The sequence below is a fragment of the Bos taurus genome, chromosome 9, assembly GCF_002263795.3.
Source record: "Bos taurus isolate L1 Dominette 01449 registration number 42190680 breed Hereford chromosome 9, ARS-UCD2.0, whole genome shotgun sequence".
Lineage (NCBI taxonomy): Eukaryota > Metazoa > Chordata > Mammalia > Artiodactyla > Bovidae > Bos > Bos taurus.
The window spans coordinates 12,057,238-12,069,055 of NC_037336.1; the positions used below are offsets into that span (position 1 = coordinate 12,057,238).

Below are 11,818 nucleotides of genomic sequence, written 5' to 3' on the forward strand. Positions count from 1 at the left end.
TACATTTAGGTTGCTCCCATGGATTGGCTGTTGTGAATAGTGCTGCAGTGGGCTTCCCAGGTGGCGCTAGTGGTGAAGAACCCGCCTGGCAATGCAGGAGAGGTAAGAGATGTGGGTTCAGTCCCAGAATTGGGAAGATCCCCTGGAGAAGGAAGTGGCAACCCACTCCAGTCTTCTTGCCTAGAGAATCACATGGACAAATGAGCTTGGTGGGCTACAGTCCATGGGGTTGCAAAGAGTTGGACATGACTGAAGCTACTTAGCCCGTAGCACATAAAGACGTTAATCCTGTCAGGTCAGGGCTGTATCCTATGACTACTACCTAATTAAAGGTAACTTTATTACCTCCGCAGAGGCCCAGACCTCAGATACGATCACGTTGAGAGCTGGGGCTTCAATTTATGACTTTGAGGGACACAGACATTCAATCCATAACATTCCACCCCTAGATACCCAAAGTTCATGTCTTTCTCTCATACGAAATATAATAATTCCATCCCGACAGTCTCAAAAGTCTTCACCTGGACCAGAACCAACTCTAAAGTCTGAAATCCAAAGTCCCATCTGTGAATCACCTGAGTCAGACATGGGTAAGAGTCGAAGCATGGTTCATCCTGAGGCAAAATTCCTCTCCAGCTGGAAACCTACCTCTCTCTGATAGATACACTAACGCGGCCACATCTCAAGTGTTTCCTTGGAGAGGCTGTGAATTTTCCCAACTTCCAAATCTTCCCTTTTGCCTAACAGTTCTTTCTTTGGTTTCTCTCTCCTCTCACATTTTGTTATAAGCAGTCAGAAGGATCCAAGCCACACCTTCTTTTCTTAGAAATTTCTTCTACTGAATATCTAGCCTCATCAATTACAATTTCTACCTTTTTACAAAACACTAGACCGTAGCTTCACGTGTTCTTTGCCACTTTATAACAAGGGCACTGTTTCCCCAGTTTCCAATAACCTGTACCTCATTTCTGTCTGAGCCCCCAACAAAGTGGCCTTTAACTTCCATATTTCTGCCAACATTCTGTTCTTGATGATTTATGTATCCCCTAAGAAGATGAAAGGGCTTCCCTGGTGGCTCAGATGGTAAAAAAAAAAAAAAAAAAAAAACCTGCCTATAATGCAGGTGACCCAGATTCAATCCCTGGGTCAGGAAGATCCCCTGAAGAAGGGAATGGCAACCCACTCCAGTATTCTTGCCTGGAGAATCCCATGTACAGAGGAGCCTGGGACCTACAGTCCATGGGATCGCAAAGAGCTGGACACAACTGAGAGACTAACACTTTCACTTTAAGAAGAAAGCTTTCCTTCTAACTCTTCTCTTATCTTCCTGAGCCTCCACCAGAATTGCCATTAGCACGCGTAGTTGTACCATGATCCACTGATGGCCATCATGAACTTCTCTGGCCTGCACCCCAAAATTATTCTAGCTGCTACCTGTCACCCAGGTCCAAAGCTGCTTCCACATATTTTGGTATTTGTTACACTAGCACCTAATTCTGGGCTCTGAAATCTGTCTTAGCTTTTATTTCCCTTTGTAAAGACCCTGTCTGCAAATAGTCTCATTTGGGACTGGGGCTTCAACAGATGAGTTTTAGGGGGACACAGCTTTCAGCCCCTACAAGTGGACCGTGTTTATGCTGAGAAAGCTGAGTGAGTCAGTTTCCAAGAGGAGGAGGGATGCTGTTGAGATTCAAGCAGAATCTACAGTGAGGGCTTGCAGAGCTGTGTTGAGACTTAAGATTTGTTTATTGTCAGAATACGGTTTCTCATAGTTTCGTTACCAGCATTTAGATAAAATCCCAGTAACTAGGATTACTCAGCTGGTCTTGAACCTTAGGGCCAAGCCACATACCTTTGTGTTCCTAAGTTTTGTTTTCTTGAGAGAAAAGATAATGACAGTGAACACATGTTTATTCATCACTTTAAAATTGGCTGCCTCTTGGGTTTAAATTTTTTAATATTATTTACTCAAGAAATAGCATCAATTTTATACAATATATAGTATTTTCCCCTTAATACATAGCAAAGTATATTAGGATTATCAAAGTAACCATGACAACCAGCTTCCTTACAATCCAGTTCGTGATGGCAGAGCACACAAGCATGCAGATCCTTAGCAGGAAATATTTCTTTGTGGTGATAATATAAATATATAGATAGAGATATACATAGGTATATACATTCTAAAAAGTGTTAGCATATGTATATACACATATATAGTAATTTTTTTTAACAGAAGATAGACAAAAGATTTCCTATGAATGTGTCACAGGTTTTGTCGCGAATAAGCAGCCTAGCATCTTTAGAAATAAAAAGTATAAGAGGCTTGTGTCAGAAGCCCCACATCCTAGGTCAGTCTTTGGCACTGCATGGCTGCACAGTCAACCATCTGACGGCCACCTGGGGCTTCAGTTTCCTCATCTGAGAAGAACGGTAGTCGTCTGTCAGAGCTGGAAGAATTTGGCCGAAAAAGGACTTTGTAAGCACTACATTTATTCCCCTCACTATTTCACTTCTGTAAGGGTGATTATTCTCTAATATTTATCACTTTTATGTTTCATAATTAAGGCTGATAGTGAAAGTCTTAGGAATTGATATCAGTATTACCATTAAAAAAGTCATAGAAGTAAGGAAAAGCACTTGTGAAAAGGTGCAGTGATTTGTAGATACTGTGCAGGAAGGAGAAGCAAGTGGATAATCCAGTCCTTGTCTCCAAGCTACCTTGAAAACTCCTCCAGAGTGTGGGTAATGATGAGCAGAATGGGGAAGCTGGGTGTGAGTTAGTGAGGCAGATTAAAGGAGACAGTGTTGCCGCAGTGAGAGTCGCTGCCAAGTAGAACTGACTTCCCTCTGGGAGGCTGCGGACCCCACTTGTGGCAGCTGTTCCCCTGGCTGGGGACCCTCGACCTCGCCCTGGAGTCAGGGACCTGGCTCCCCAGACCCGGGGCTCCCTCTGGGCTTGGGGTTCTGTGCAATCTCCAGCACTAGGTTTGTGAGCAAGAGGCCTTCTGATTGTCCTGGTGAAGACTGTTGACCTACAGAAAAGCAAACCAGCATGGAAGGTCACACAGATACACAACCCAGCAAGCGTATTCCTCTCCTTCAAGAGTCAAGTGTTCCATTTTTCTTTTAAAATGTTGGAAAGAATGTACTCAATGATTAAAGTCAGTGGTAAAGCCTACTTATTTCCAAGGTTGTATTCATTTGAAGTGGTTAGGTTGGGGGAGAAGACAAGGAAAGGGGATGGAGTAGGAAGTGAGGAAAGGGGTGGGGCGGGGAGGGGGTGAAGGCAGGTGAGGGTCCAGCCTGGAGGAGCAGAGGGGAGGGGAGGAGGGAGGAGGCCAAGGATGAGGAGGGAGACTTTTGTAGGCCACACGCAGCTATCCCTTTAGACTATGGAAATCAGCATTGCCAGCCTTTATCTCCTACCTTTGAAAGTAGTTGAGCTGGATAAGTACGTCCTCCAGATGTTCAGCTTTCTGATTCCTTTCCTTTGGTGGAGCAGTAATTTGAAAGGGCTGCCAGAGTAGCCACTGGATGTTGTTTTCTGGACAGCAGAAGCCGGGACAAAGCATTTTCATCTGTATGAAAGCCAACCAGATGGTCATAAGCCAGTTCTCCACTTCAACTCTAGGAAGAGCTTAACATGACTCAGCTTTTTATTTCTAGAACTTGGACCGGTCGTCCTACAATATGTTTACATGACAGGGATTGACAAATTGTTAATTGTATTCCAATGAAAAATGAAAGCGTTAGTCGCTCTGTCTTGTCCGACTCTTTGTGACCCGTGGACTGTAGCCCAACAGGCTTCTCTGTCCATGGGATTCTCCAGGCAAAACAACTTGAGTGAGGAGCCATTCCCTTCTCCAGGGGAACCTTCCTGACCCAGGGATTGAACCAGGTCACCTACATTGCAGGCAGATTCTTTACCTTCTGAGCCACCACAGAAGCCGCATTCTTATAAGCTGTCTTTGAAGATTTGAGCATTGAAATGATGCAATTAATAGTGTCCCTCAGATTCTTTTTAGAAACAAGGAAAGGAAAAACTATCTATCTATGTATCTAGCTAGCTAGCTGTATTTACTATCTGTCTGTTTATGTAACTGGGCTGCCCTTGTAGCTCCACTGGTAAAGAATCTGCCTGCAATACCAGAGACCTGTGTTCAATCCCTGGGTTGGGAAGGTCCCCTGGAGAACGGCCTGGCAACCAACTCCAGTATTCTTGCCTGGAGAATCCCCATGGACAGAGGAGCCTGGCAGGCTACAGTCCATGGGGTGCAAAGAGTCAGACACAACTGAGCGACCTAGCACAGCATAACATTTATGTAACTATTTACATCTATCTTTACTTATTTACAGACATCTATCTATTTATAAGGACTTCCCTGGTGGCTCAGACGGTAAAGTGTCTGTCTACAATGCAGGAGACCCGGGTTCGATCTATTTATATCTATATTTACATCCTTATCTTTATCGATTTATATTTTAGTATCAGTCTACTATCTATCTGTCATCTCCAGTGTTCTCTTTCGCTATTTAGAAGAGATTATTTTCTACCTTCCCAAGGCCTTGATAATAATTAGAGATACATTTTTTAATCGGTTGGGTTGGAGGATAGATTCAAGAGATGCTAAACAGAGATCCTTAAAAAGGTAGGGAGTAGGTGTGGCCAGTCGTCCTTTGACAACCTAAGTAAGGCTTTGCTGTCAACTGTTTCTAGTTCTCTGCTTTGAAGTATCACTCTGTGTGTTTTATTGATCAGTGAATAAATATATGTGTGACCATAATTGGACAGGTGTTACCTCAAGTTTTACATACAGTGATGTTACATACAGACTATTTTGAAGAAAGTTCTTTTCTGTGGTGTACTTTATATCTTTTGCTATGAAAGGTACTGTAGTTTAATTCTTAAAAAAAAAATGCAGTAGTAATTTTTTGCTTTGCTCAGATCTTTCTGGGACAAAAACCCAAACCTCTTTCTCTGTTTATATTTCCCAGAAGTCAGTATATATTGGTGCCTGAGAACCCCTTGATTTTTAGCAATAAATATCCAAAAGACTGCTAAGGACACACAAAGCTTGGCTAGGAACTTAAATCTGTTAAATTGTCAAGTTAATTATACTTCCTATCCAAGGACATTGCAACAAATGATTAAATTATCATCTGGTGCACTTAAAAGTTGTATTCTCAGGGAGAATTGGAGAAAGAGCTCTAAGTTCTGTGGATTTATCCTAGAGTTGGAGTAATATTTAGGTTAAAACTCCGTGCCTTCTCCTGTGCTGTGGAAAGTCAGCCTGGCCTGTGGGCCACTGATTCAGCCCTGGTTCAGGCCCACGCGCCCTGCTCTTGGTCCTCCAGCCTTGTCTCCCACACAGACAGGCAGCAGTTCTGACGCCGACCATCAGCAGTTCAGACGGAGCGACTGGACGGTGGTGAGACTTGCCAGTGAGGTAACGACTGAACTTTCCTGGCAGTTTCTGAAGGTCTGTGACACACATTTCCAGAATGACCCCCTGTGACACTCTGCCTTTGTGGAATTTATGTCCTGTGTTCCATCGTAGATTCTTTTAAACTAAGCCGTAGGGTTTTATATTCCTGTTGCCTCATACTGTCAATTTTTAGGGTGGTGATTTTATGAGATGAGATCCGTGGCTTTGAAGAATCGATCCACTTTGGAATTGAGGGAGTGAATCACTGGACAGTCTAACTTAGTCTACTCAGGTAATCTTTCCTTTGTTTTTAAAATATATCCAGTTCTGAACCTCTTACTGATTTTGAAATTGCGTTGCTCCTTATATAATGGTTTACATAAATTCAGAGCTTCTTGTCCCTGCAGCTGCTCTGATAGATGTGATTTTATTACCTCGTACAAAGATCTTCTGACTTTGGGGGTTACTCATGGGAGCTGAGTAACCTGCCTTGAGTTAGTCCATCCCATTTAGTTTTCAGGGAAGGGGTTAGTTACTCCCTGCCCTTCTCTTGAGCACAGAGACATCTCTGAGCATATGAACTAGGAATAGGAGACAAGTGTGAGGATGCACTACATCCAAAACATGGAAAAGTGTTGCTCTTTTTTCCTGGATTGTTGAAATATTGTTGTGTTTTTTTCCCCCCTCTCATGAAGTAATGGAATAAAGGCCCCATTATAAAATATTTCACTGTATCATAAACTCACTTACACTGAGTCAGTGTGGAGTCATAGATGACGTAGGAGAAACAGCATAGTTCTGTTTTCTGCCAAGTCCAAGAAGCAGGTGGGTAGCCATTGTTGTTGTTCAGTCGCTCTGCCCTGTCTGACTCTTTGTGACCCCACGGACTGCAGCACCCCCTGTCCTTCATTGTCTCCTGGAGTTTGCTCAAACTCATGTCCATTTAGTGGGTGATGCCATCCAACTCGGAGAAGGCAATGGCACCCCACTCCAGTACTTTTGCCTGGAAAATCCCATGGACGGAGGAGCCTGGTAGGTTACAGTCCATGGGGTCGCTAGAGTCGGACACGACTGAGCGACTTCACTTTCAGTTTTCACTTTCATGCATTGGAGAAGGAAATGGCAACCCACTCCAGTGTTCTTGCCTGGAGAATCCCAGGGACGGGAAGCCTGATGGGCTGCCGTCTATGGGGTCGCACAGAGTCGGACATGACTAAAGCGATGCAGCAGCAGCAGCCATCCAACTATCTTATCCCCTGTTACCCGCTTCTCCTCCTGTCTTGACTTTTTCCCCAAATCAGTCTTTTCCAGTGAGTCCGCATTTTGCCTCAGGTGGCCAAAGTATTGGAGCTTCAGCTTCAGCGTTAGTCCTTCCAGTGAACACTGAGCGTTGATTTCCTTTAGGATTAACTGGTTTGATCTCCTTGCAGTCCAAGGGACTCTCAAAATTCTTCTCCAACACCACAGTTCAAAAGCATCAGCTCTTCAGCACTCAGCCTTCTTTATGGTCCAACTCTCACATCCTAGAGGAAGGACGTGTAGGATGTGGGGAAAAAAGCATAGTTTTGACCATACAGGCCTTTGTCAGCAAATTGATGCCTCTGCCTTTTAATACACTCTCTAGTATATTATATAGTATTTTATATATGTGTATATATATATATATATATAGTACATAAACTATATATATATATAGTATAGTATATAGTATAATATGGGCTTCCCTGGTGGCTCATATAGTAAAGAATCCACCTGCAATGCAGGAGACCCAGGTTGGATCCCTGGATTGGGAAGGTCCCCTGAGGAAGGGAATGGCTACCCACTCCAATATTCTTGCCTAAGAAATCCCATGGACAGAGAATCCAGGTGAGCTACATCCATGGGATCGTAAAGTCGGACACACCTGAGCAGCTAAGTACACATATAGTCTCCAGAGTAGCCATATCCGTAGTTTGCAAAGTGAATTTCTGGAGTAAGATTTTAGATTAGAACAGAATATAAGGATTTCTGTTTGGACATGATAGAAAATAAGACTCTGATCATTAGAAATAAATGTTACTATTTTTTTTCCTACTGCAGTTCTGCCATTAATGAGCCAGCATGACTTTTTTAGAAAATTCTATCACTCATCTTTTCCTTAGTATCTTGTTTTTGTTTCTTCCCATAAATTTGACATTTTCTTTAAAATCTTGGTAAAATCTTTCTTTATCCTGACTTTATCTGACTTTATCCTGATTGGTCATCAAATTCTGATTTTCGAATCCTCTTTTTTATTTGGAGATGAAATTGATGTGTCCAAATCTTTCGCTTTGTTTTCATTCAAAAGCCTGGTATAGAATACATAGAACTGCATGTTAGGAGATCTTGTTGACCTAAATCCAAAGCAATTTTTTGGATACCAGAGTGTAGTTAGGTCTTGGGTACAATTGCTTTTTGGTTAGTATTTTCTGTTGTCAGCTTTGTTTTTGCTTTGATTTGTGTATGTGTCTATGTGTGGACACGTGTGTGTGTGTGTGTGTGTGTCTGTTTCCACAACAAGCTCTGAAATGTTTAAGGCTTATCTCCTTCAGCTTCTAAATCAAATTAGTTCAGTATTGTAGTCTCAGGTCCTTTTGTCTCCTAACAACTGCTCACCCAAAACCTGGTTCATGGGGTCAGATGCACACCCGTCACACTAGTCTCTGAAGTCTCCATGGCCCCACTCCCAAGCTGTGGCATGTGACAGGCTGGGGGGTTGCTCACTTTGGGCCCATCAGCAGCCGACTTGCATGCCAGCCCTTCCAGGCTCTGCCCTCCAGAAACACCAGCGCCAGCCTTAGGTTTAAGATCACCTGAAGAGAGGAGCTCCAGGGATGGAGCAGGTGGGATGGTTCCCAGAGAAATGGGGGAACCTGTTAGGATAGCATAAAATAATTTTTTCGACAGGGAGGCATCTTGTAGTAAAGATTCCTAGCTATTTGGCACACCACAAACTTTTCTAAACTACTTAAATTTATCTTGGAATGTGATCCATTTGTGATGTCACAGAGAATAAAATGTATCTGGCAGGAACATTTTACTGAAGTTGTTTTCCCTGGACTAAACCTTATCTTGTCTTTGAAGCACTTTCCAATGGCTTTGCTCTGAAGATGGTGCATTTCAGAGTAAGGTTTAGGGAAGGGACCAGCTTTTAACCAGTTTGTATCTATGACACCTGGCACAATAACTAGGGAACTCAAGTGAAGACCACATTTATCCTGGACATCCATCATGTGCAAAACACAGTGAGTGCCTTGGAGCGACTTGTTGACTTGCTGTAACGCTACTGAACTGTTCCTCAGACATGAACACATGAAGTGGGAGGGGTAGCCTTGCTTTGTCCTTTTCGTTTTTCATTATGTTGATGGAGACCACATGTCTTCTTTAGGTGATGTTTTTCCGGGTGGTTAGTAATGACTGCCATTATCGTCTGTGATAGGGCAGTACTCAGATAGCAGCTCCTCTGTGTGTAATCAGATGAACCAGATATTATGTTTGGCTTTGTTTATGGAAAAAAAAAGACTTGATGAAATTGTGGTTTGAGGCCTATTAGCAAAAAGGATCAGTGGTTTCTTGGAATTACAATTTGAATTTTTGAGAAAAACAGAAGAAAGTGTCTCCCTATGGGATTGAATTGGTCTGTGTCATTGCTTCTCTGGCTGAAATCTGCGGATTCTATCAGAAAAGTCACTGGAATAAGAAATGACCCTATAAAAGGGCATTAAGCAATGGCAAGAAAAATATAAAGATGATGATAACACCAGTAACTCAGCCCCAAAAGAGCACCGTGTTAAGTGCTATAAAAGTACCATCATACTGAATTTTCTCAACCCTGTGTCCTCATCCTCATTTCACGGATGGAGAAATTGAGAACTAGAGAAATTAAGATACTTTCTCAAGGGCATTAGTGGGGGCATCAGGATTCAAATCAGCCTGACCCCAGGGCTGTGCTCCTAAAGCCACATTGCTGTACATTATACATAAAATCTTGTATTAATCACATCCCCAAATGCATTAAGAAATAAAAAAAGTGGGGGAGGGAAGGAGTGGGAGGTTGGGAATAGCAGATGCAAACTTTTATATATAGAATGGGTAAACAACGAAGTCCTACGTACAGCACGGGGAACTATGTTCAGTATACTGGGATATACCATAATGGAAAATAATATAAAAATAAACAATGTATATATTAATATATGTATAATTGAGTCACTTTGCTATACAGCAGGAATTAATACAGCATTGTAAACCAACTACACTTCAATAAAAAGAAAAGAAAGAAAAAAGCGACACTGCTTATAATGTGTGTGTATATTTTTAATAAAAATTACATTATTCTTATTATTTATCTGGAAAACTTCATTGCATTAATTTGCTAGAAGACCGAAATAAAACTTGGCATTTTCTTAGCATGTGTGTGTGATGCTACAGTAAGTGTTAGGATGTCTTTGGAACAACTGTTAATTTGCAAAGTCTTTTTTTTATTGATGTGTGCTATTAAGTAATTATTTTTCTCCCATTTTGGGTATGTTCCACATTTGATCTTCGACTGCTTTCAGGAAGTGACACAATATAATACTTAATTCCATCTTTATTCCACTTCATTCCAAAAACAAAAACAAAAAAGAAATGCAAAGCCCTTCTTTTATCCTATGAAAAAGGCCAATAAAAGGAGAGAATCACCCCAGGCAATTTTCTTCAAAATTGGCAGGAAATTTTGTTGATAAAACTATAGAAACCAACTTGAGATTTACATACAAGGATTTCAAAACTTGTTTTTCTAATGCAGTCTCACTCCAGAATTCACTGAACCCCACAAGGTAAGCTTGCAGTGAATATTTGTTTTGGAATATCATGACGATGACAGGCAAGAATGTTCCACGTAGGGTATTGAGATATAATTCACATACCCACACAGTTCATCCCTTTAAAGTATAAAATTCAGTGGTTTTTAGCATATGCACAGAGTTGTACAACCATCATCACTATGTAAATCCATAACATTCTTTTCATTCCAAAAGGAAACCTCATACACATTTGCAGTCGCTCCCCACCCCTCCCACCACCACCGCTGCCTTAGGCCACCTCTAATCTAGTTTCTCTCTGTAGGGATTTGCCTGTAATGGCCATTTATTAACACGATAAATGGAATAATGTAATATGTGGCCTTTTGGGTCTGGCTTCTTTACTTGACATACTGTCTTCAAGGTCCACCTGTGGAGCAGCATGATTAGTGTTTACGTGATTCCTTTTTGTTGCCAAATAATATTCCACTGTATGGATAGACATTTTATTGATCTGTTAGTTAACTGATGTATGTTTGGGTCATACATATTTTTCATACTAAAAATCTGAAGATTAGGAGCAAGAACGCAATCCATGCTAATTTGCAACTGGAGGACAATACCGTTTTTGCCTTTGCTTATGAAAAGAATATACCTTTAGAAAGAAAAACCCTGACTTCCATTATTTAGGCAAAAGAGAACAGGAGAATTTGTTTTCTTATGAAAATAGCTTCACAAATTAGTTTTGTTTTTCCTTCCTTTGCCTGACATTTGATAGTATAAATTCATTGGTTGTAAACCACACCCCGCAAAAAAATCCACATTAACTCAAATATAAGAGGAAATACCTCTTTTAATTGTTGTGCACCAAATTAAGCCTGAAAATAATCAATGTAGTATTATGAAACCAAGAGTAGAAATTAGCATTATGTTTCCCTCATTGTCTTTGTTGGATTTTTCCCAGATAACCCAAAAGGAAACATAAATTTCAATTTATGTGAGTTTCGTGATCTGATACTTTAAGTGGGTGCTTAGCGAGTGGCAATAGAAGAGTTCTAGGCTACAATTACTTACTGCAAATCACAAGCTTCTAAAAATACTCTTACTAATTGTGTACCAAAGAGATTGAGTAAAAAAACGTGGAGTGGTGGTGAAGCTTTGCTCATCTCGTTACTTGCTTCTGTAGTCCACAATGCACGCGGAGTGCCCTGTGTGGTTATTAGGGCTCTCAGAGAACACACGGGTCCTGCGTATTTGGGAAACCCCAGCATGAAGGGTGAGAAGCAGGCATGAGGGCTTGCTGGGCGATTGCGCCCAGAGGACATCATGGTCAAAACTTCTAGCTCTGCTCTGATTATCTGATTATTTCTGGTTTACAAACCAGTACATGGATTCTTCTCCTTTTGACCCCAACCCCCAATCCTCTTGGTTTCTTCCATCCACTCACCTTCCTTAAGAAGCCCTCGCCACTCTTTGCTGTGACAGTCCCTCCCTCATCCCTTGCCCCCTCAGTGCCCCAGCCCCCAAAGTACTGCCCATACACTCCTCCCGCTTTACCTTTTTTATTAAATTGTCTGTCTCTTTAAG

General features: G+C 41.6%; 1 protein-coding gene and 1 long non-coding RNA gene across 4 annotated transcripts in view; both read left to right on the forward strand.

Annotated features, from left to right (window-relative positions):
• Window positions 1-11,818, forward strand: part of KCNQ5 (potassium voltage-gated channel subfamily Q member 5) — a 649,180-nt gene that overhangs the window by 54,817 nt on the left and 582,545 nt on the right. The window lies entirely within an intron of this gene.
• The window catches only part of LOC112448016 (uncharacterized), a 75,867-nt gene continuing 67,896 nt past the window's right edge, over window positions 3,848-11,818 (forward strand). Inside the window, exon 1 of the long non-coding RNA XR_009495952.1 lies at window positions 3,848-5,721. This is a non-coding gene — a long non-coding RNA (uncharacterized lncRNA). The remainder of the gene's footprint in view (window positions 5,722-11,818) is intronic.